The 26,530-nt window shown below is 37.3% G+C and overlaps 2 pseudogenes; both read left to right on the top strand.

Annotated features, from left to right (window-relative positions):
• The first annotated feature begins 15,519 nt into the window (after positions 1-15,519).
• LOC149229513 (elongation factor 1-delta 2 pseudogene) lies at positions 15,520-16,201 on the top strand (annotated as a pseudogene).
• Positions 16,202-16,505: 304 nt separating this feature from the next.
• On the top strand, positions 16,506-17,184 carry LOC149229512 (elongation factor 1-delta 1 pseudogene; annotated as a pseudogene).
• Positions 17,185-26,530: the final 9,346 nt, after the last annotated feature.

The raw sequence follows: 26,530 nt of genomic DNA, 5'->3' as shown, positions 1-26,530 counted from the left end.
ATTTTGAGATATATGAAATTGACACAATTGATGTTCAAAGGAAAATTTTTGTTCAGAGTCTAACTGGGGAAGTTAGAACTTGGTTTAGATCTTTAGCCCCCCAAAGTATAGATAGCTTAATAATTCTCGACCAATAATTCTTGAATAGGTGGGAGAAAAGGAAGGACCCCCTGCAGATTTTATCTGAATATGAGAACCTTAAAAGGGGACCTCATGAAACTGTTTAGGAATATTGCACTAGGTTCAATAATGTTTATAGTGCCATTCCACTCGACCTTAGATCCCCACCTGGATTAGCCCTGATCAAATTTCCTAATGGATTTGATTCAAATATGGCTTTCCAGTTAAGAGAAAGGAACCCCCCCACTCTAGAAGAAATGCAAAGTGTAGCAGCAAGTGTTGAGGCTAACCTAATTTCCAAAAGAGCAAAAGCTATGAACGAGATAAGAATACCTGCAAAAGAAGAGAATACACCCTTTGAACAAAAGATGGATGCTATAGTTAAAGGAATGGATAGATTGTTGGACAGAGTTGAAATTATTGAAAGAAAATCTCCTTGGGATGGCCAACAGGCTAATTCAGGGAGAAATCCTAACTTTAGAAAAAATCAGAACCAAAATGCTAGAAAGAATATTCCTGACCAGAACATCAGACCACCTTTCCAAGAAAACTATGCAGAGGCCTCCCACTCAGAAGACCCTGAACAAGACACTCAGATAAATTTAATGGGTCTAGATGATGAGGAAGATGTCTTCCTAACTCAGGATGACCAGGAGTCCCATGTATTGCAACAATTCCAAACCCAAATAGGAGAGTCATTTGATTTCAGATAGGGATATGATTCTAATATTTTTGAAGTACATAAGAAATATAATTTAAGAAGCAGAAAATGTGCTGATGCCCCAGAACCAAACCAGAAAATAGGTCCTAATCAACGTAAAAAGGGTAAAACAGTTCCAATGACAAAAACACTTCAGATCCTTTCAAGAACAAATCAAAATCCCTCTAGCCCCACCATAGAAGATGTGTCTGATAATCATCCCAACAATGAACAACCTTCCACTTCACTTCCCTACAAGGAAACAATGGAAGAGTCTCTAAAGATCGGATTAAAAAAATCAGCAAAGGATGTCCCAAATCGTGAAAAAGATGAAAACCCTACTGCCAAAAATCCAAAAGTCGAAACAGACAAAGTAATCCTACCCTTTAATATTCGAGCAAAGGTGGCCAAGCTTAAAATTTCATTTCCTTTGACAGAACTGGTAAAACATGATGCTTACAGGTCTCAGATAAGCAAATCACTAAAATTCAAGATTCTATAAATCTCTTTGATGACCAGCCCAAGTTAATTTTTTGCCCTGAGGTAAATGGGAAACTAATGGAAGGTGGGATACCACCTTAGTATGTCAGTCTCAATATCCATGACAAGATTTTTCATAATGTCATGTTTCACTCTAGTGCCTCGCACAATCTCATGCCTAAGTCTGTTATGGAGAAACTTAACGTAGACATCACCAGACCCTATAGGGATTTATTTTCCTTTGATTCCAGTCAAGTAAGGTGTTTAGGGCTTATAAAGGATTTATGTGTTTCTTTGGTTCAATACCCTGCCAAAACTATACTCATGGACATAGTGGTAGTAGACATTCCACCCAAGTATGGCATGTAGTTGTACAAATCCTGGGGTGCCAAACTTCAGGGGTCTCTATAATTAGAGATGTCATACGCCACCATATCTATTTTTGGACAACCGAAGAAGCCATATAGAGAAACTTTAATGAAGTATGTAGTGAGTAGTCAGGAGAGACCTCAAAACTTTCCTATTTACTCAGTGCATTCAGATATGGATTCCTTTGTTCTATATAATGCAAAAACTTATCCAGAATATACTCCAAATGACGTAGCAGCAGAACCAAAAGAAATTGTAAAAGAAAAGTTAACTGTCCATATTCAAGAGATATTAGATGACAAAGAAAATCTAGATGTCTTAGCTAAAAAATATTCTACTACCTTGGATGAAACCTATGAACATGAAATCTTATGGCATTTAGAGTTTGATGGTTCAGTAAACAAACTAGGTGCAGGGGTAGGGGTATGGATATATAACTTAGAGAATGATCATGTAGAGGGACACGCCTATAGGTTAAATTTCAAATCCACAAAAAATATAGCAGAATATGAAGCACTACTGCTAGGCCTCAAGCTAGTCAAAGGATTAGGAGCTATAAGGGTATCAATCATGGGAGATTCTGAACTGATAGTTAAAAAGATTAAGGGAGTTTACATAACCAGAGAACCTAGATTAGGACTTTATAGAGGTACACTTGTAGAAATCATTAACACTTTTTTAGAAACCAAGCTTGCAACCATTCCTAGAAAACATAACATGTAAGCTCATAGCTTGGCTATGCTTTCCAGCACCTGCAAATTGCCTTTTTAGCCCAATCACCAGTATACTCTTGAGGTTAGGCACATGCCAGCTATAACTGATAATCTTAATAATTGGCAAGTTTTTGAAAACGATAAGCAGATTAATCACTTTCTGACATTAGATGAAGAATTTGCTAGCACTAATATAGATGTAGACATAGTTTCAGATTTTGATCACATTAATGAGTTAGACATTATCAAATTGGAAGAAAACTCAATAAACATGCTTCACCCTACTAAATTCATAAAAGCAGATATTCTGGAAATAAAGCAAATGGATATTGATGAAATAATTGATGGTGAAACTAAAGTCATAAATCTCAAAGATAACCAATTACCCAAGGGATTGACTCCTTTGGAGGACTTATTTGACTCCAATGATATTCCTAAAAAGCCTAAGATGGAGCCCTTGAAAGAAGACATTGAAGAAAGAACCATAAGAACTAAAGAGAATCCTAAGCTGAAAAAATTGTTGAAATCATTACCCCCTGATGAAAAGATGAGATATATCGAGCTAATGAAAGAATTATGGGATGTTTTCTCTTGGAGTTATGAAGACTTAAAATCCTATGATACCAGTATTATACAACACACTATCACTTTGAAAGAAGATCATAAAACTTTTAGGAAAAAGCTAAGAAGAATTAATCATGTTTTATTATCTTCCACTGAAAAAGAGATCAAACGAATGTATGAAGCAGGAATCATTGCCCCATTAGGTTTTTTGATTGGGTGACTAATCTTGTACCTAAAAGAAAGAAAATAGGAGAAATTAGACTGTGTGTTGACCTTAGAAATGTGAACAAAGTATCACTCAAAGACAATTATCCATTACCTAAAATGGATCACATACTGCAAAGGGTAGTAGGTTCTACAAGGATTTCACTTTTAGATGGATTCTCGGGTTACAATGAAATTTTAGTCCATCCTGATGACCAAGCAAAAACTGCATTCACAACCCCATGGGGCACCTTCATGTATGTCAAAATGCCCTTTGGATTGAAAAATGCAGGAGCCACCTTTCAAAGGGCAATGGATATTGCCTTTTCAAAGGAAATCCATGATTTCCTGGTTATATACCTTGATGATATAACAATTTTTTCTAAGTTAGATAAAGAACACCTGCATCATCTTAGGCAAGTTTTTCTTAAATTCAAAAAATATGGCATCTCTCTAAACCCAAAGAAATCTTTATTTGGGTTGGAAGAAGGAAAATTGTTAGGCCACATTATCTCTAAAGATGGAATCTATATTGACCCAACCAGGATTGAAGTTGTCTTGCAAATACCTCACCCAAGAAACATTAAATAACTTCAATTTTTAGGGAAAATATTTTTTTTAAGAAGATTCATCTCTAATTTAGCTGAACTAATTAGATTATTGAATAACATGTTGAAAAAATATTCGGCTATTAAGTGGATAGTAGAGGCTAAAAAATCATTCGAAGAAATAAAATTAGCTTTAACTCGAACACCGGTCCTTACAAGCCCAAAATTTGACAGAGACTTCATTATCTTTTCCTTTGCATCAAAACACACCATAGCTGCAGTCCTACTACAAAAGGATGATCAAGGATGTGAAAAACCAATAGCCTTTTTCAATAAAGCTCTTAGAGATGCCTAATTAAAGTATAAAATAATGGAGAAACAAGCTTTTGCTTTGTTAAAAGCTATTAAGGATTTCAAAGTGTATATTTTGTATTCTCATGTAATAGCTTATGTTCTCAACGCTGTAGTGAAAGATATCGTGACACGGGATGGAGTTGATGGTAAGCGGGGAAAATGGATAACTACTATTTTAGAATATGATATAGAGATAAAACCTACCAAGTTAATTAAAGGTCAGTGGTTGGCCAAACTTATGGTAGAAACAAATTGCCAAGCCCTAGACATAAATCTTATTGCAGAACTAGATAACGAACAGGAGATGGTGACTCCACAAATCAGCCACCGCTTTGTAGATTCCCCTTGGTATGTTGATATTATATATGTTCTACAAAACTTGCAGGCTCCTCCAGGGTTATCCACAACTAAGAGTAGGTTTTTGAAAGTGAAAGCTTCAAAATTTTGCATTATAGATAATACTTTGTTTTGGAAAAATCATGAAGGCATTTTGTTGAACTGTTTATTAAAAGAAGAATCTGACAAAGGACTCCATGAATTTCATGCAGGGGATTGTGGTGGACATCTCTAGTGGAAGTCAATTGCATAAAAAATTCTAAGAGTTGGATTTCACTGGTCAACCTTGTTTGCAGATGTTAAAAAATTTGTAACTTCCTGCCATAAATGCCAGATCTTCGAAGGCAAAAGAAAACTTTTACCCTTGCCTTTGAAACCTATTTCCACAGGAAAACCTTTTCAACAATGGGGTCTTGACTTCATTGGAGAAATCCATCCACCGTCTTTTTCTCAGCATAAATGGATACTCACTGCAACTGATTACTTTACCGAATGGATAGAAGCTATTCCCTCTAGACAGGGCATTCATACTGTAATCATAGGTTTCCCAAAGGCTAATATTCTGTCTAGGTTTGGTTGTCCTACCAAAATCATCACAGATAATGTTGCAGCCTTCAAGTCAAAGAAAATGATTGATTTCTGTTACAAGTATCATAAACACTTGGTCATTCCACAGCTTACTATCCTCAAGGGAATGGACTTGTAGAATCCTCCAATAAAAGTCTAATGAATATTATCAAAAGACTATTGGAAGACAATAAGAAAACTTGGAACAAGAAATTAACCAATGCTTTGTGGGAAAATAGGCTTACAACTAAGAAATCCATTGGAACCAGTCCCTATGAGCTAGTGTATGGAATGGAGGCAGTTTTCCCCTCATCTTTAGGTGTTCCAGTCATGAAATTACTTCAAGAAGCCCAAGTGGAACCAAATTATATACATAGGAGAATTAACTAGACTATCCATTTATAGCAAACCAGAGAGGAAGTATACAACAGAGCCCAAGTACTACAAGAGAAACTTAAGAAGATTTTTCACAAAAGGACCAAAGCAGAAGACTTCTATCTGGGAGACAATGTTAAAGTGGGATTCAAGAAGAGAGGATAAAGGGAAACATGGGAAGTTTTACTTCCTATGGAAAAGTCCATACATAATATATGCCTTTAGAGGAAATAATTCATATTTTCTTAAAGAATTAGATGGTGCAGAGATAAAAGGAGGATCAGTCAATGGTCGTATGTCAAAGCACTACATTGATCCTAGTTTCTAATTTACTAGGCTTTTAAACTATATATATTATATCCTTTTAAGGTTTGGCGTTGATTGGATGGTAAAAGTTTTGAAGTTGAAGCTCGAAGAGAAGGCCTTAAGCTTCAGAAGTATTACCGTTATACATACAAATAAAGCAGCAGGGAAAAGGAGATTTGTAGAGCACAATCAAAGTCTTTGAAAGGCCATTGATCTATAGTTCTTGACTTTCCACCAGGAAAAGCCTTCCCTATGTGGAGCCACTGTTATGTTCCTATACCAATAGGTGTCATATATCATGATTGACTTGGTTTAGCTCTAAAATATCTACATACCTTTGGTTGCTGCAAATATTTTCCATATTCAAAATCAAAAATTAAAAAATGTAAAGAGGGTATGTCCTAGAAAAAGAATAAAAGGACAAAAAGAATGAAAAGGTTAGAAAAAAATAAAAAATGAACCCCAAGAAAAATAAAAAGACCATGAAAGTGTGCAAGTCAAAATGCCACTACTATTTCACTTTTTGTATAAATGATTATGTGCAACTTGTTACTTATGCCACAATCCATGGTAACCAAATAGTTTAATCTTGGTTATTCCATGTTTTGAATTTCATGCTTAGAGATAAAGACTAAAATCTAACCAAACTATTTAATCTTGGCAGATAAGTAGATAGGTAGAGTGAATAAAAGGAGCTGAACAGTTTAATTGATGCCTTGGATGTAATAAGGATATACTTAGATAGATTTCCATTGTAAAAGAAAAGAAAAGGTTTTAATGATGGTTTGCCAGTTTAAGTGCACCCTAATAAAAGAAGAAAAAATGGTAGGATAAGTAGGTAGGGTAAGTGGATGAATGGTTGCAGAATTATGTATGATGAACAATTACCCAAATATCAAGTCATATACTTTCATCATCAAAAGCACTTAAAGATATGGATGACAATGAAGACATTTACATCACAAACGAAAGTCAAACTAATTAACCTCGTCACTTATTTTTCCCTAAATTTTACTAATTTCCCATAAGTACTAAAGGCACCAACAACCTGAAAGTTAAAGGGGCTCAGAGCATTTCTCTAACTTCTCGAGGGACCGGACCCTCGGCCCAATAACTTGTAAGGTATAAGTGTTGAAGCCCCTTCATCAAAATTCACCCCCTTCATAATTCATTCATCCCCTTCAAATCTTTTTTCCAAAGTAAAATCACTTTTTTACTTAGGAAAAATAAATGGTTCTTTATAGAACCCCACCAAACGCATTTTAGCCTAAGTCATAATGTTGGATGATGAAAGCATTTTTGGAAACATTTACTTAGCGCATTTTCTTTTCCCATAGTCATATTAACTTTTAATTCTTACTATTTATTTAAATCTTGAAACAAATTACCCTTTCCCATATTATTAATAAAAATCCCAAAATAAATAAATATCTGTCTCGATGGTTTGAAAAATAAACTATAATAAAGTTAATTAAGTTGGATTAATTAGTCGAACCGCGATTAATTAAGAGCCAAAACCCCCGACGTGTTAAAAACGAATTAATTAATCACTTGGATTAAATAATAGCCTCTCCGCCAATACATTCACCCCCGATATCATTAAAGTTATTAATTCTTTATTCGTTCAATCAAATCATCCCCGATATAATTAAAGTCATTGAATTATGTTGATTATGCCATCGAGCCCCCTCCATTAAATCCCTAACACTTGCCGCTATTAACTACCGCATGATCTGCCTTCCCTCATCCAATGATTCCCGCTCATATCATGTGGGCCTTTTGGTCAAATATTGACCACCCGACACAAGATTTTTTAACTTTTCGTTGATGCTACGTTTCATCCAATTTGTGGCATCATGCGACCCTCTTCCAAAACCACCAACCTCTCAAAAGATGTGCAATGAAAACCATTACCGCTTCTGCTTACCACCTCCACTAAATGACAAAGCATCCTATCGGTTAGTTGACACCAACTGTCGTTTTCCCATTCACCCACCAAAAGTCATTGATTTTGTGCATAAAACAAAAATACTCATTGTTTTCCCTTTTTAGCAAGAAAAGAAACTTTTGCCTTTCATGGATGCACAGAGTACATCCAGACCAGCAACTTACTCCCAACCACCAACCAGCATCAGTTGTTGAATTCTAGGCCACTGCAGACTACTGTGCGCACCCAGCAAAGCATTCACCACAACCATTTTTCCCTTCAGTCAACCATAACCAACTATTTACCGCATTTCCTTCTCATAAACCCTATTTTTGTACTGAAACCTCGACCAAATTACTCTAAACTTAAGTAATCAGTAAAATTAAGTTGTTTCTTAGTCCCAAGGCTTCCCAAAGCACCTTTTTTATATAAAATCCTTGAAAAACCTTACTTCCTTCCTTGAATACACAAGAACCAAGGATGGAAGCTCATGTTGCCCTAAATGTCACGCCAATCACTACTCCCCATAGGGATTTGGACCACCTGCCCTTGGCCGATAGATATTTCCAAATCAAGGGCCTTACTTTTGATGAAACCCCCTTCAAGCTATATTGCAAGTATCGGGAAAATTATCTGAACAAAGCTGATAAAATAGGTCTTTGGGAGTCAAACCTACCTAAATATCAATTCCCCATTGTCCATATTTTCCTAGATATTGTCCACCAATGCCATGCAAGCTACGACCCCAATATGAAAGTTGTAATGTCCCCTAACCAGAAAGTCCTTTTCACCATTACAACTGAGTCTATAAATGAAATGTTGCAATTATAGCCTGTCCAAGATCTCACTCCCCTTTCCATTGCTGATTTACTTGAAAAATATTCAAGGCTGTCAAGTTCCAAAATTAACCAAGTCAGTTAGACTTTCATTGAAGAAAAATACAGATCAAAAGGCCCCCCTCCTTACATGTCATGCGCCTTTACTAGTTTGGGCAGGGATATTGTCACCATGTTTGCTTGCATTCTAGGTTTTACCACTAATGAGTATTAGATGAAATGACCTTTGCCTACATGTCTATTTTCACCCCTGGCCAAACTCCTCCAGCGAAATTTGACTATTTTGCATTCATTGGTAATAAGATGCATGACCAATTCATGATATTAGAGAACGAGAGAGTATTTAAATATTCTTCAAATATTCTTCAGTCCTGTATCATCTTTTCCTCTACTACCAAACTGATAAATTCCCTTTCTCTATACAAAATCTTAACACGAGAGAGAACCTTAGGTTAGTCATCTTCTAGACTTCCATTTTTCGCTATTTTCCTTCTTCTCCCCATCCTTATATAGATTTTATTGATCAATTTGTGCATCCAGTAATTTCCACGTTGATAGGAAGGCCCCGTCCCAGAATCAATGATGATATTAAGAGAATCCTTCAGTTATCCAAGCAATACAAGATTGGGGACTGGTAGATGTACTAGAACCATACTGAGATCAGAATTTATGGGTGTGAGTTGCCTCCCTTTAAACTACCCAAATACCTCCCCATGCGATTATTTTCCCTGAAGTATTACAGGAAAATGATCAATTCTGATGAAATCCACTTTATGAAGACTAAGAAGAAAGCTCAACTAAGGATAAAGGATCACCTAGGCCCATTTATTTGCAACAACAGAAAAGCAGGGAAAGAGGCAGAGGAAATCCTTGAGAGATTGAGATTGAAAAAGAGTTTCATCTAGCCTTATGATCCTCATAGCTTCATCTATGACAGAAGGCAGAAGTATAAACTATCCCCCTACATCCATCATAGAATTCCAGAGATAGAACAGTATGCAAATCAAAATGAATGGGTGGAGGGAACACTTATAGAACAAGATAGTACACAAGTTGAAGTAGAAAATGTTTTGAAAGATTTGGAAAGAAGACTTCATCTATATCCCTTTGTACAAGTGCCTAGAGAATCTTCACAGAGACCAACGTAGGAGCATAGTGCACAAACGTCAGGACAACCAGAGACTTTAGGACAGGGAAAGGATTCAGGGTCACAGAGCATTTCTAAGGAGTTGACCCAGAATGATACAAACATGGGCAACCCTCCAGTATTGTAGACCCGTCTTAATGAGGAGCGAATTCAAAAAAGAAGTTGAAATGAGGCTAGCCCCTCTACAGTGCCATTGGACTAGGTATATATAAAGATACAATGATTGAATCCTCTGTCCAATCAGGAATATGAAGAGACAAGGAGTGACACAGTGTAGACAACACTAGTAGGGGAGACACCGTCTACGTCTCGAACACAAGCACTAAGCAGGCAGCAAAGTGTAGAAGTGTCATCAATAAGGACAGCTTCAAAGCAGAGCCAAGATTTGAAAGAAAAGTACAAAGAGTTTAAAGCTAGGAATGAGAAGCTCAAAGCTCAAACCTATGCCCAATATCTGAAAATGGCTCCGACAAATCAGACAAGGTTGATGTCAGGCTTTGACATCAAACAGGGAAAGATGCAGACGAGCTTTTTGAAGACAACAGTACAACAACCAATGTCCATGGCTAATTATTTAAAAAGAAATTTTGAAGTTCTTTCCAGAGACATCCACCCAATTGATCAGATTGAGCTCCATAAGCAAATGGGTGAGATGGTCTATTCCACATTGACCAGTAAATCCATCACTGCACATTAGTTGCAGAATTCTCTAAGTAATACTACAACACAATTACAGTTGGAAAAAGCCTCTTCTCAGGCTAAGGACACCAGGATAAAATCATTAGAAGACCTGGTGATTTAGTTGGGACATGATCCCAAAGATGTTAAAGCAACTGAAAGATTGATAAAGAAAAAGAATGATGATATTGTTGCACTCAGGAAACAACTCAAACTCCCTCCCCTCCTACATCCACAAATTTCAGTAGTTGAGAAACAAAATGAGGAAGAACTTATGGAGTTCGACCTTAAGTTGAATGAGCAGTTGAAAGAAATAGACCAAGAACTAGAAAAAGCTTTGCAGTCCAAATAGGGTGAGCCGACCACCATTCCTCAGACTGTAATACCCATAATTTCTACAGCTGTTCCATCTACTATTGCAACATCCTTAGCACCCACATTTGTTATGAAACTAGCTCACAAAAAGATAGAAAAGATAAATCAACACCTTAGAATTCAGCCTCTTCGAGGGGACAACCTCCTTTACATTACATAAATGAACAATTCTCGGATGATACAAATGAAAAGACCTCCTTTCTATATATAGGAGTCTAAGAGGTCATATTATAATTAGAGCCAACATAACAATAATAATGTAAGGGCACAATAATAACAATAGTGGGATTCTATGGCGCACAATAGTAACAATATGGGCACTACATGGGTACATCAATATAATAAGGGGGGTGTACTAATAACAATAAGGGGTTACACTAGTAGTATAGGGGCCTAACATGCCCCTCTCCTTCAAAAAGTGTTGTCCTCAATGCTTGAGTAGTTCTGGATGCTTCTGTATAAAATTCTTGTCCTCCCATGTAAAATCTTCAATGGGTAAGTTCTTCCACTCGATGAGATACTCTGAAATTGATCGATTTCGTAGCTATCGGGTTCTTGTTTCTGTGACTACTCTAGGTTCTAATATGATTTTTCCTTCGTCTTCAATTTTTGGCAATATTGTTTGAATTGGGATCTTTTGCAACTTTTGAATAAGTGGCCATACTTCTTTGTCCTTCTTCCATTCATCCCTTGCATCGTTTATCCAATCTAGTTGGATAATAGAAATAGCACAAAACATTGCTTCGGCATCCGCATCCTTTCTTGAGAGTGCATCTGCAACAAAATTTTTCTTCCATTTTCTATAGATGACATGAAAGTCATAACCCAACATATTTGCGACACATTTTTTCTGTTCTTTTAAAGATAATAGTTGTTCTAAAAAGTATTTAAGACTTTCATGATCCATTTTTACCTTCAAGTGTCTTCCCATTCGGTAAGGTCACCATTTCTTAAGTGCATGTAGTATTTCCAACATTTCCTTCTCATAAATAGCTTGCTTGAGATGTAGTAGTAAAAATACCCAATCACCTACATCAAAACATTTTTCACTACGATGTTGATCTACCTGTTGTTTCATTCGATTTTGCACCAAAGTGGTGTTATCCTTTAAAAGTTGGAGAACTTGCTGTTGATGCTCAATGTGATCTTTCACTTCTTGAACCTTTTTCTTCTTGATATGTCCTTCTATCTTTAGAGTTTGAAGAGTGGTAATTCTTCCAATCCTTTACAAGATATGGTCGGATTCATTTCTTGATGCTCGATGTGATCTTTCACTTGAACACTTTTCTTCTTGATATGTCCTTCTATCTTGATAGTTTGAGGAGTGGTAATTCCGATCAATGAATTACAAGATATGGTTGGATTCATTTCTTCTTTCTCAATGTGATCTTTCACTTCTTGCACCTTTTTCCTCTTGATATGTCCTTCTATATTAAGAGTTTGAGGAGTGGTAATTCTTTCTAATGCTTTACAAGATATGGTCTGATTCATTTCTTCTTTCTCTGGGGTTGGGTCCTGGCATATATCCTCTTCTTTCGATGTTTCTTGATCCTTTTCTTCCTCCTCTTCATATTCTATGTAAAATAATTTCTTCTCAGCACATTTATGACCTTTAGTGCATTTGCTATCACAATTGTAACAAAGCCCTTTTTCTCTTTTTTCTTCCAATTGTTGTGGTGTAACACTTGTAGGTTGTGGAAGTCTAGGAGAAACAACACTTCCATCTTTATAGTTGTGAGGGGTAGACTTCCTTGTTGCCATAATTTTACTTTCCACTATGTAACAAAGCCCTTTTACTCCTTCCAATTGTTGTGGTGTTTCTCTAAAAAAGGTGTTTCTCTTTGTATCCTCATAATTTGCTATCATTTCCTCCCTGAAAATTGACCACATAACAATTTTTTTACAAGAACTAATCCCTTTATACCATAAAAATTGATCCGGTTCTAAATATGAAGATGCAATAAATACCTTTTCAAAAGAGCGAAATTGTAGGAAGTGCCACATGTCACCGTTTCGACCTTAGGATCTGAAAACTATACACAGGAAACTACAGCCTGTCCTCTTTCTATAACTTCTTATGAAATTTCAATCTGATGCTCAAAACAAAAGTTCTGGTGATTTTCCCAAGGTCACCTGCTTGGAATGTAATTCAAGAGTCTGCAAAAAGACCAACTTCCTCAGATCATATATTTGCAAATATAGCGCAAAAATCTTTGAAATTCGGACCCGAGGTTCAACAAAATTTTGTCTCAAATGGTTTTTTTGTTCGCTTCTAAAATATCGCAGAAAAAATGTTATAGCAAAAATGTCACGATGACCTATTTGGAGCAGCGAAACCATGGAATCCAAAGCTCTGATACCAAATGTTATGAAACCAGCTCACAAAAAGATAGAAAAGATAGATCAACGCCTTAGAATTCAGCCTCTTTGAGGGGGCAACCTCCTTTACATTACATAAATGAACAATTCTTGGATGACACAAATGAAAATACCTCCTTTCTATATATAGGAGTCTAAGGGGTCATAATATAATCAGAGCTGACATAACAATAATAATGTAAGGGCACAACAATAACAATAGTGGGCTTCTATGGGGCACAATAGTAACAATATGGGAACTACATGGGTACATCAATATAATAACAAGGTTGTACTAATAAGAATAAGGGGTTACACTAGTAGTATAGGGGCTTAACAACATGCCCATAGCAATAACTCTGCCAGTAACAACAACAATAAGTACATCAGAAGTAGTAGTAACTTGAACAAAGAAAATAGAGGACTTAATAAAATCCATGGAGGAAATGAAAATCCAAGAAACTAAAAGAAATGGTTACCATCTTAGAAAACAATTATGAGTTATCACATATTAATTACACTAAAGAAGGGAGAAAACATAGAAGGATGACTGAAAGAATCAAAACATTAGACAAGGACTTAACATTGGAAAATCCTTTGAGAGATACTAGAGAGATTTTATGGACCAATATCATTGATTCCAACAATGATATTTGGTCTTCTATTCAGAGCATTTTTTAACACAATGAGTTAGTTAAACTAGCTACAGAGGCTATAGAGAAGACCAGGGAAGAATTGCGAGAGAAACCTGAAGAGGCAACCCAATTGATCAACTTCCTGAATAGAAAAAGAAAGCACCAGCTAGAACAATGGGATATCGAGGATCGAACTGCTATTATCCTTGAAACTAGGAAAGTTCTTATTAAAAAGAACTGAATGCTTAACCTAGAAAAACGATGTCAAAGTATTCAAGAGGACATAGATGATTTTATGTTAAAATATGACATTCTAAGGGATAAAGGACTTCCAAGCCCACTAGTCATAAATGACAAGCTGATGACTCATGATGACTACATTGAGAAACTGCACAAACAAGCGAGAAATCAAGCCAGCTCTTCCACAGTGAAAGCACTACCTATAGGAAAAGTGTTGTATGATGGTTTGGAAAATCTTTTCTATATTGAGCATGAAGTGAAACACCTATTTACCATTCAGCTCAATTTTACTAAGTACACTGAAGTTGACAAAATATACAGGAAATTGATCAGGATGAATATACCAAATGAAGAATGGTGGACCAATATGACCAATATCCTATAATTTACTATGGTAACTCTGAGGTAAATAGAAAATATTTACTGAGGTAAAGGTTGGTAAACAGGTAAAGAGTATCAGTAGGGGAAAGTAATCAAAGATACAACACAAAATTACTAAAGCGACAGCAAGAGGCAAATCCGAGTTTCAACCTCCAGCTCATTCACAAATAAAGAAACAACAACAATTAGTTTTCCATTTGTCTCTATCTTTTTGTAAAAGATATTTTGTATTCCCTATAATAAATCTCATGTGGTTATGAGATATTTTTGATGTAATTTTAGTATAAATACTTCTCCATTCGAAGTATTGTAGGTGGATTCTATAACATCTCTGTAAATCTGTGCTATCAAGCTGAGAAATCTTTTGTACTCAAATTTGGATTTTTGTTGGAAAAGGAATGAAAGTTGAGGACATTTCATCAGATTCACATCCAGTATAATTAGAAATAAGTATTCTATCCTTGTGATTTTATGTGCTTTCTATATGTTTCAATGTTTCATGCATCTTAAATCTAAATGGTAAAATAGTCAAAGCATATCAGAATTAGCTTTATTGCTCTCTGCTATCAACAGTCTACCATTTCTATGTTTTCTTCTAAACTATCTCGATAAAGGAATTCTTAACTGCTCCTCTATCCCTATAGTTTTTCTCTAATAATTCCCTGGGATAGGATTCTTAATTCCCGTCTGCTAGTTGACCTATCTTCCTTTCCTCTTTCTAATCCTAACTTGAGAATTCTTGATTGCCCTCTAGTTTTGAGCAAAACTATCACCCATTCAAGCCCCAAAGTTTGTTTTTATTCTGCTATCCTGCCTGTTGAACTCATACCTCAGCAGTTTGACTTAATCCAGTGAATTATCCCTGATTGAATCTATAGCCCAATGGCCTAAAAACCTAGTTTTCCAATTTCTTTTAGAACTCCACCACTCTCAAACAAAACAACCTCACTGAACATTAATACTAGCCTAAAATCTTTTCAAACATAGCTAAATCATAAAGAGAGAGCCCTCTTTGGACTTGGGTGGGCTAGCACATTAGTCTAAAAGTTTGTTTGTAGTTAGCTTGGATCCTTTCCTTCTTTTAATAAATTCTAAGGAAAATCTGAGTGATAACACAAGGAATGAAGATTTCACCATTTGATGAGTTTTTTAAAGGCCATACATGCGTTGATAATGGAACATGGTTGAAACTTATTTGTATTTGAAGCGTTACATTTATGATGGATTTTTACATGAGAAACATGTATTCTAGCATTCAATCTGGTTTAGAATCCTTACATCAGCTATTGTTGCACCACTAAGATCCATGGTGGTTACCTTCCCAAATCTGAGCACAGAGGCTAGCCTCAAGCATCTTGATGAATATCTTTTTTCAAGATCTTTTGTAACTGGGCATAAAGCTACAAAGATGAATTTATTGTCTATGGTGCCATTAGAAAAGCCCCTAGACCTGACTTTACTAAGGTGTCTTAGTGGTACAACCATATCAGTGCCCTCCTAGCTTCGAGTTTTCTTGGTGAGGCTATCAGTGTAGAAATAGAAGGAGCAACTCTAGCATTTTCACTGGTTATGTAGACTACAACTGAGTCCCCTACTAAAGATGAGGAAGATGATGATTACTTAGATCTCTTTGGTGAGGAGACTGAGGAAGAAATGAAGGCATCAGCATAACAAAAAGCATGTTAAAAGGCATCAAGAAAAAAAAAAAAAGTGGAAAGTATTATGTTCTATTAGATGTGAAACTTTGGGATGATGAGACAGATATGCAAAAGTTTGAAGAGGATGTGTGGACTGTAAAAATTCTTGGCTTATTCTGGGGAGATGCGAAGCTTATTGATGTAGGATATGGCATTAATAAGCTTCAGATAATGATAACTATTGAAGATGATCTAGTGTCAGTTAATGATCTTATTGAGGAGAAACTAACTATTGAACCCACAAATGTATACATTCAAAGTTGTGAAATTGTTGAATTTAACAAAATCTAATGAAGTAGGAAGCTCAGTTTCAAAGAGTCTGCACAATGACCTTTAGTGGATATTATTTATGTATTGTATCTTTTAGGGACTAAAAGTCCATTTTGCGGATTTGGATGAGTATACGATGAATGAAGCTTTCGTCAGTTGATGAGATTTTTAAAGGCCATACATGTGTGATAATGGAACATGGTTGAAATTTATTTTTGTTTGAAGCTTTACATTTATGATGGTGTTTTATATGAGAAACACGTAATATAGCATTTAGTGTTGTTTATAATCCTTCCATCACCTATTTTTTGCACCAGTAAAAGCCATGGAAATTACATTCCCAAATCTGGGAATAAAGACTGGCCTCAAGCATCTTGATGAATATCTTCTCTCAAGAAAATTCGTAGCTGGGCATCAAGCTACAAGAGATGATATTATTACCTATGGTGCCATTAGCAAAGCCCCTAAACCTAACTTTCCAAATGTGTCTCGGTGGTACAACCATGTTAGTGCCCTCCTGACTTCCAGCTTTCCTGGTGAGGCTATCGGTGTAGAAATAGGAGCAGCTATAGATGTTTCACTAGTTACATAGACTACAACTGAGTCACCTCATAAAGATGAGGAAGATGATGATGACTTACACCTCTTTTCTGAGGATATTCATGAATTAAAGAAGGTAGCATTAGAATGACAAGCCTCTAAAAGGCATCAAGAAAATAAAAGGAAAGTGGAAAGTCTTCTGTTCTATTGGATGTGAAACCTTGAGATGATGAGACAAATATGAAAAAGCTTGAAGAGGCTGTGCAGGTGTAGAAATTCTTGGCTTATTCTGAGTAGCTTCAAATCTTATTGTTGTAAGATATGGCATTACGAAGCTTCAAATAATTATGACTATTGAAGATGATCTTGTGTATGTTGATGATCTTATTGAGGAGCAACTAACTGTTGAACCAACAAATGAATACATTCAGAGTTGTGAGATTGTTTCATTTAACAAAATCTAAAGATGTAGGAAGCTCGGTTTCAAAGAGTCTTCACAATAACCTTTAGTGGAGATTATTTGTGTATAGTATTTTTTAGGGACTAAAAAACCATTTTGTTGAGTTGCATGAGTGTATGAGGAAGCTTTCGGCATTTGATGAGTTTTTTGAAGGCCATGCATATGTTGATAATGGAACTTCGATAAAATTTATTTGTATTTGAATCATTACATTTATGATCGTATTTTGTATGAGAAACACATAATTTGGCATTCAATTTGGTTTTAAGAAAAGAAAAAAAAGGGTAAATGGCCATACCTCTTATCACTCAGGTTGTCCCTTAGGTTGGAGTAAAGGGATACGGCTGAGGTAACCACAGACCAACTTTGGACTGCAGGTTCTAGCCCACCTACAGTTAGAGAGGGCTCTCCCTTTATGGTTTAGCTTTGTTGAGGGGGATTTTAGGCTAGTTATTGAGTTCAGGGGTTTTGTTTGTGTTTTGGTGGGAAGATTGATGTTTTCAGGTAAAGAGGCAGGTATAGTGTGAAAGTTTCGAACCATTGGGCATGGAGTCAAGGAGTAGGACTGCTGGTGCATTTTCTTGGTCACAAGAGGAATAAGGAGCAAGGTAGCTGCACATGGAGCAATGATTCAGGTTAATAGGATGGAAAGAATGCTAAGGGATGAGAGGCAATTAAGAATCTCTCAATCAGCTTAAAAGAGAGGCGAATGAGCTCTATCTAGGAGCAGTAAAGAATCCCTAGATAACTGTCAAACACATGTGAATTAGGGGAAATATGAGCCGCAGGGAATTCATATTCATGTCCAATTCAGTTCAGATGAAAAAACATAAAGAAACAACAGAAATTGAGCCTAGAGTGTAGTTAAACAAGTTCTAAGCTAATCTTTCTTTCTGCTATTTAGATGGTGAAACGATGAAAACAGAGGTAAGAAGCACTTATTGAGCCATGTTGCAGCACAAGAATTCCACATTCACTTCCTCAGATCATTAGACACAAAGCAGACAGTCATTCCTCCAATCTCTTGAGCAGTCTTTGATTAAGTAAAACATATCAAGTATACAGTGCGAGTCTCTAGTGAAAATTATCAATCGACTAACCCTTGAAACAATACAGAGGGTGGTATATATAGGAAAAATTCTCCAAAATTTTTTATTGCAGCTTTGACCTAAACAGGTCTGAAAGTTAATGATTACTTTAACCTAAACCTATCAGAAATAAATGCAAGAAAATATCTACGGGCTGTGCTGAGGGCAGCCATATCAAAACTGAATTAATGCATTGTCCTCGGTGGCTTGGTGCAGTGCTTCTGCAATAACTGTGCATGGACTTCTGCTCCATTGTAGTTCGGTGGCTTTAAGTGCTTTAACTGTGATTTGAGAGCTGGGATGGGCTTACACCTCCTGATTTGACTTTGCTGGAGGCCATTCAATGTTGACCTGCTTTGGGAACTGAAGATTTCCATTAAAAATTTAACTGATACTCTTTGCCGCTTCATCTTTCCTCTAATACTCTTTGACAAATGAATAGGGCCGGTTCTCTCCTTCATTGTGGGTGAAATCAAAATTTAATGGCCGCTGTTCAGCCCTCTGTTTCCTTTACAACTGTCTTTTGACCCTTTCTGCATGCCTCGCGAAGAAAAATGGGTCATTCGGCGCCTTTTGGGCTTGCTGGGGGCTGCGCAATGAGGGGCTTTCCATTTCGGCCTATTTCCCATAGCCATGCGTGATTAGAGCTAGGCGCTAATCGTGCATGAGAAACTGCCTCAGAATTTGAATCCGGGCTTCCTAAGCACGATTTTCGCCTCTTGCGCCAAAAATTGATGATGACGTCAGCATGACGTCAGTGGGTGGGACCATGGTACGATGGATGATGTGGCAGGATGACGTCAGCAGGGTGATGTCAGCATGTATGGTGGATGACGTGGTAGGATGACTCAGCAGGAGGCCGACATGTGTAGATGACGTGGTAGTGTCCTTGTGCAGTCGTCAAGGGGAGGGACAGAAGGCGGTTTGTGGTTTTCATCGGATCGCCTTCTGTACGAGGGCGGTAACTGTCAGAGCGGCTCTGATGCAATCACAGGTGGACACGTGTCCTCCTGTATGACGGAAAAATTGCCAAGCCATTGGGCGCTAAAGGTCGGGCGACGGGATGGCTCCGAAATCGCCAAGAGCCATCGGATCTGGGAGTGGCGGATCGGAGGGTTGACGGGAGACGGAGCTGGTGGAAGTTTTATACGGGGGATCTGCGCGAATATTCATATCTTCATAAAATGCCGTGGGGAGGGTTAAACCTTGGTTTTTGTGGGTTTTATGGGTTTATACAAGCGGGGAAAAACAAAACTTAATGTTTATTAAAACTTTTAAACATTATGTTTGTGCAAATGGTTGCAGAGGGGTAAAGTTACAAGGTTCTGAGGACAGAGAGGTGGGTAAAGGTTCTTGGTCTAATCATAGGTTTAGACCAATCCCAGCTTCATGACAGGGATGGGTTCACAATAGTCCCAGGTGGACTACTATGTCCCAGGACTGAAAAATACATAGCTATAGTTCTATAAGGTGTGATATGTACATAGGGGAGTTATTAACATAGATTTAGTAGGGGAAGGGGAAAAAAGATAGGGATTTACATAATAGAGTCAGTAGTTAATATGAAGATGATGAGAAAGCACTAAGGTAAGGAACCTTACGCTATTTTGGGGGAATAGAACTTTGTAAAAGAAGAATGGAAATCCTTGAGTGAGGCAGATCTTCAACAAGGTAAATGATGTGGAAAATGATGAAACTAAGAGGCATCAAGCAGATCTTGATCTCTTCAAGGAATTTAGTGAGTGATTTGGGGAACAAGAAGAAGGGGGAGTTAGTTATGTCTAGCTTGAGCTCCTCCAGATGAAAAACTGCATTATGATTGTGATCTGAAACGATATAAGACTTTAAAACACAAAATTGATCATGAATCATTATTCTGCAACCTCAAAAACTACCTACCCAGCCTATTTTCCTAACATTTTTTCTTCTTTTTGGTTTCGGTGCACTTAGACTTGCAGACCCAGCTTTACAATTTTTTCTTTTTTTTGTTCTCCTATCTAAGTCTACACTTATTTTTGCCAAGGGCCCAGATTAAGCAGTTGATCTCCTTTGATTCTCTACCTATCTACAGATCTGCCAAGATTAAGCTGTTTGGACAGATATCATTCTCTATATTCTAAAACAGGAAATTAAAACCTGGGGAGGCCAAGATTAAGCTGTTTGGCCTTCCCTTAACCTAAAGAACTCTTCAAAAATGGAACAACTCATCAAAATTGGAATATAGCAGTGACATTTGGACTAGCACACTTCATGGTTTCTTCTTTGGTCTCTTCTGGAAATATGGAACATTGCAGCATGCAAAGTATGGCATATTTGGCATGTAAAATGTCAATCATGAAAAATGAACACCTGTCGCAAGAGGAGGCTAACAATGGCTCCACTCGGGGATGGCTTTTCCTAGGGAAAATCCAAGAACAACAGGTCAGAATGCCTGATCTTATGTTGTTGTTGTTGATTGAAGAAACTTCTTGGTGCTGGCTGTTAGATAATTAAAACTTTGTAATATGAACAACCTCCTCCTCAACTGAAATATTGTGAAATGCATTGTACTTCCTGCTCTCTTCTGCGTGCTTGCTATTATGTAGAATATTGCTTGAGCATTTCCTTTGAAACATTCTCAAAACATGGATCAAAACTGATGTGTTTTCTTTACTTTTGCTTTGACCAAGGGTGCTGATATGAAACTAAAAAAACTCCTCTGTTTTGATGTTTTTGACTGAAGACTGCAAACAACTCCCCTTTACCATGAATTGTTGTGATGTGACTGTGACACTCTTGTTGTTTCGTTGAAACTAGTACAGAGATAGAGCTTTTAAAACTGGAACACTTGTATTGGCTGTGTCTTCACAAGATTTATTGCTGCTCCTCTAACATTCAGAAAAATAAAACAAAACGTTGGTATATACAAATATTACTGTACAAAAGATATATACAAAGCTGCATTGTATCCCTTAAAAGGGATCATGGTAATGTTTCAGCATACAGCCATTGACAGGGCCTTCTTCAGCAGAACTATCCTCTACAGATTTGAGAAAATAAGTGTTATTTCCCTCAACAGCAGAAATAACAAATGGCCCTTTCCATAAAAAATCAAACTTTGCATGTTTGTCCTTGTCTTCTCTTCGTGAGTCCCACCTTAGAACTTTGTCACCAATGTAGAAATCCTCAGCTTTAACTCTCTTATCGAACACCTTTTTGAGTTTTTCTTGCAAAATTTGAGCTATGTCATAAACTTGCTCTCTGGTTTGCTGAAGATGAATGGTCTGATTAATTCTTCTTTGAATATCATATGGTTCAGCATGGATCTCTTGTAACATCTTAATAGTAGGAATGCCCAAGGATGAAGGAAATCTAGCCTCCATGCCATATACTAGCTCATAAGGCCTCATCCCAATGGACCTCTTTGTTGAAAGTCTGTCTGCCCATAGGGCATTTACCAGCTTTTTGTGCCAGTTCTTCTTGTTCTTTTCTAGCACTTTCTTTATGATGTTGATGAGGCTTTTATTAGATGATTCGGCTAAGCCATTACCTTGAGGGTAATAAGCTGTAGAGTGGCCCAAGGTAATATGAAATTGGTGGAAAAAATTGATCATCTTTTTGGACTTAAAGGCAGCGGCATTGTCAGTGATGATTTTCTCAGGGCAGCCAAATCTAGAAAGGATATTGCACTCAAGGAATTGGATAATGATGGTGTCATTTGCTTGCCTACAAGGAATGGCTTCAACCCACTTAGTGAAATAGTCGGTGGCTGTTAGGATCCATTTGTGCTGGCCTAAGGAAGAGGGATGGATTTCTCCAATGAAGTCAAGACCCCATTGTTGAAAAGGCTTCTCGGTTGAGATGGGTTTCAAGGGCAAGGGTAACAGCTTTCTTCTGCCCTCAAAGATTTGGCATTTGTGACATGACATGGCAAACTTCTCTACATCTACAAAAAGAGAGGATCAATAGAAACCAGCCCTTAAGATTTTATCAGTAGTGGACTTCCAATATAGATGTCCTCCACAGTCACCTACATGGAATTCTTTCATGACATTGTTAGTTTCACTCATGGTTAAACAATTAAGCAATATACCTTCATGATTTCTCCAAAATAATGCACCGTCTATGACACAAAACCTTAAAGCCTTCATTTTCAAAAATCTTTTCTTGGTTCTGGAAAATCCTGGTGGAGCAAACATGTTTAACAGTACAAAACATATATCAGCATACCATGGAGATTGCAAAAAGGTCTCACCGATCTGTGGAGTTGCCAGCTCCTGTTCATTTTCCAGTTGGTTAATGTCTAAGGCTTGCAAGTTTGTTTCGGACATCAGTTTGGCTAAACCTTGTCCCTTTATCAACTTGGTTGGTTTTATTTCTATGTCATACTCAAGGATGTTTGCTATCCACTTGCCTCTTTTTCCTTCTAATCCCTCTTGGGTTAGTATGTCTTTTACAACAACATTTGGGACATAGGCAATCACATGTGAATATAAAATGTACACTCTGAAATCCTTGATGGGCTTAACGAGTGCATAGGCCTGCTTTTCCATGATTGGGTACTTCAAAGGGGCATCCCTTAAGGCTCGGCTGAAAAATGCAATCGACCTTTCAGCTCCTTGTTCATCCTTTTGCAAAAGGACAGCAGCTATAGTATGATCAGATGCAAAAGAAAAAATGATAAAATCTTTGTCAAATTATGGGCTGGTGAGGACAGGGGTTTGGGTTAAGGCCGTTTTCATACTCTCAAATGCTTTCTTGGTTTCAAGAGACCATTTTACCTTGGCATCCTTTTTTAACATGTTGCTTAATAATCTTATCAGCTCGGCTAGATTTGGAATGAATCTCCTTAGGAAATTGATCTTTCCAAGGAATGCTTGCAGCTCTTTTATGTTTCTCGGATATGGGATTTGGAGGATGGCTTGGGTTCTTTCAGGACCAATTCTAATCCCATCTTTTGATATGATGTGGCCAAGTAGTTTGCCTTCTTCAAGGCCAAAGAGAGACTTCTTGGGATTCAAGGAAATGCCATATTTCCTGCATGTCATGAATATTTGCCTAAGATGCTTGAGGTGTTCCTGATCAGATTTGGAAAATGGGGTAAGATCATCAAGATAGACAACTAGGAAGTCATGTATTTCTTTGGCAAAAGCAATATCCATTGCTCTTAGAAAGGTAGCACCAGCATTTTTAAGTCCGAATGGCATCTTAACATACTTAAATGTTCCCCACGGTGTGGTAAAGGCTATCTTGTCTTGGTCATCCGGGTGAACAAGTATTTGATTGAAACCTGAAAAGCCATCTAGCAAAGAGATTCTAGACGACCCCACTACTCTTTGTAGGATGTGATCCATCTTGGGCAAAGGATAGTGGTCTTTTAGGGAGACTTGGTTTAAATTTCTCAGATCTACACAAAGTCTAATCTCACCTGTCTTCTTTCTTGTGGGAACAAGATTGGATACCCATTCAGAAAATCTGATGGGTGCTATTATGCCTGCTTCAACCATCCTCTTTACTTCCTTCTTAATCATGGGAAGAAGCATAGGGTTAATTCTTCTAAGTTTCTGTTTGAAAGGTTTGTGGTTTGGTTTTAAGGGAATGGTGTGCTGAATTATTGAAGTGTCATAGGACTTCAAGTCCTCATAACTCCAAGCAAATACATCTTGGAACTCTTTAAACAAATCAATGTACTTGGGCTTTTGATCAGGTGGTAAATTTTTGGACAATTTGATCATTTTGGGATTCTCTGTTGTCCCAATGTTGTGTTCTTCTATAGCACCGTTCAATGGTTGTAATTTTGGCTTTCTGGGAGCATCATTAGCGTCAAACATGTCTTCTAATGGGGTTAGGCCAACAGGCAGAAAATTGTCCTTTAAGTCAATGATCTTTGCCTTTGTTTTGGCAATTTCTTCCAAATGCATTTGTTTCAGCTGTTATATGTTTGTTTTGTTAAAAACAGTCGGGTTTAGGATTTGTTTGGCTGTTCCAGCTGTTATAGCCTGCTGGTTTTCATTTGTTTGTTGTTGAGCATCGTTCATAGCATCCATGTCAATGTTAATATTCGAACACTCATGCTCAAGAGTGAGGAATTTGATGATCTAGGCGTCATTTTCAAACACTTGCCAATCTTTAACGTTATTTGGGACATCAGGCCTATGTTTTATTTCAGCATTAAAGTGATGGTTTGGCTCAAAGGGAAGCTTACATGTACTAACAAAGGTGGCTAGGTTGTGTGCATGAATGTTATGCTCTCTTGAAATCTTGGCCAGCTTGAATTCTGTGAACGCATTGAGTATATTAGTGGCAGCAGTCCTATAGGCCCTCATTCTATTGTCATTGGTAACAAAGTTACTTTTCATCTGTTGTATGATTAAATTAGAGTCACCTAGAATGGACACTTTTGCAGCTCATAAAGCTTTGAGCAGTTTAAGGCCTAAAAGCAGAGCCTCATACTCTTCCATGTTGTTGGTGCATTTAAAATTCAGTCTGTAGGCAAGACCTTCTGCATGATTGTTATGTGTATTGTGAATCCATACACCTGCCCCTGCTCCTAACTTGTTGACCGAGCCATCAAACTCTAAATACCATGTGATTTCTTGCTTATGTTCAGTACTGAGAGTTTCAGTCATTCTTGCAGTGGGCAGATTTGAAATTTCTGTTTGGGGAGGTTCTTCTAGCATGCTAGTTGCATTAATTGTTGTCACAGTCTCATGGGTATGTGCAACCGATTCTTCATTGATTTGTGCTTGTTGTTCTAGAGCCAAAGGCTCATCCTCAGTTAGAGAATTTGTATTATCATTAAACAAAATAAAAGAATCCATATCAGAATGGATTGAGTAAATGGGAAAATTTTCAGGCTTACTCTCACTACTTACCACATATTTCATGAGTGTTTCTCTGTACAATCTCTTGGGTTGCCCAAAGACTGAAATAGTAGTATAGGAGAGGTCTAGTTGAAGGGATCCTTGGAGTTTTGCTCCCCATGATCTTGACAGGAGCATACCATATTTTGGTGGGATGTCAGCCACCACCACATCCATGAGGATGGTTTTCTTGGGATATTGGACTAAGGAGACACACAAGACTTTGATGAGGCCTAAACACTTGACTTGACTTGAGTCAAATGAGTATAAATCTTCGTAGGGTCTTGTAATATCAAGGTTCAGCTTTTCCATAACTGCTTTGGGCATCAGATTGTGTGATGCTCCTGAATCAAACATAGCGTTGTGCAAAACTTTGTCATGTATATGAAAACTGACATAAAAGGGTGGAATAGGTCCATATGTTGATTTTCCATTAACTTCTGGGCCAAACAACAGTTCAGGGTATCATCCAGAACATTTACATCATCCTTATTCTCTGGTATTTTAAGTGATCTTTGAATTTGTTGCCTATATACATCGTGCTTGGCAAGTTCTGAGAGGGGGATGGATATCTTCAACTTAGCTATTTCTGCCTCTAAATTAAATGGCTTTTCCAATGGAGTCTTGGTGTTGATAATGGCAGTTTTTTCTATTTCATTTGAATTATCTGCTATTTGCTCTGATTTATAAGCGTTATGGGAATTGATTTCTTGCGGTTTTTCAACTTCAGGAGGGCTTTTTGGAACGCTGTTCGAGTTTTGCTCAGAGGAAGAAGGTGGAAAAAGCTGATCTACATGAGGCTGCACTTCTGTAATGCCTTCTACAGTCACTTGATGCGGGTTTGGGACAGGTATACTAGCTGGTTCTGTTATGACAGCCTTGTCTTTAATCTTATTGGGTTGTTTGCCATCCTTTGGCTTGCTAGGTTCAGAAATATCAATGGTCCTAGTTCTCAGCTTATATTGTTTGTGGACCTCATACGCAACAGTATCATAACCTTGTTTAAAATAAAAAGACTCACCAGACTTAGTCTCAAATTGACTAAAGTCATGCTCATCTTGGTCTTCTTGGGACAGAAAAGTTTGATGCTCACCCTTTAGATCCATCAGATTCATGTGAGAGTCTTCTGTTTGCTCATTGGATGTAGATCCTTCAACATAATTATCTTGAAAAGGGGGTCTTATGTCATGGTCTGGGCTAGACCTGCCAGCATTTGTGTTCTGCATTTTCCTAAAATTTGGGTTCCTTATGGTATTGAACTGTTGTCCTTCCCATGATGATCTCCTCTCAATGCTCTCTACTCTTTCTCCCAGCCTTTGTAGGCCACTGATAATAGCATCAAGCTTTTGATCAAAGGCTGAGGGTTCTTCCTTAAAGGTGGTTCTTCTTTCCATTATAGCTCTGTGTCTTTTGGCAATTA

Source organism: Pinus tabuliformis, chromosome J (genome assembly GCF_031772625.1).
Source record: "Pinus tabuliformis cultivar Carrire ecotype Pingquan chromosome J, CPIR1, whole genome shotgun sequence".
Classification (NCBI taxonomy): domain Eukaryota; kingdom Viridiplantae; phylum Streptophyta; class Pinopsida; order Pinales; family Pinaceae; genus Pinus; species Pinus tabuliformis.
Note: the sequence above shows the minus strand (reverse complement) of the source record. Positions and strands in the feature narration are given on the sequence as shown.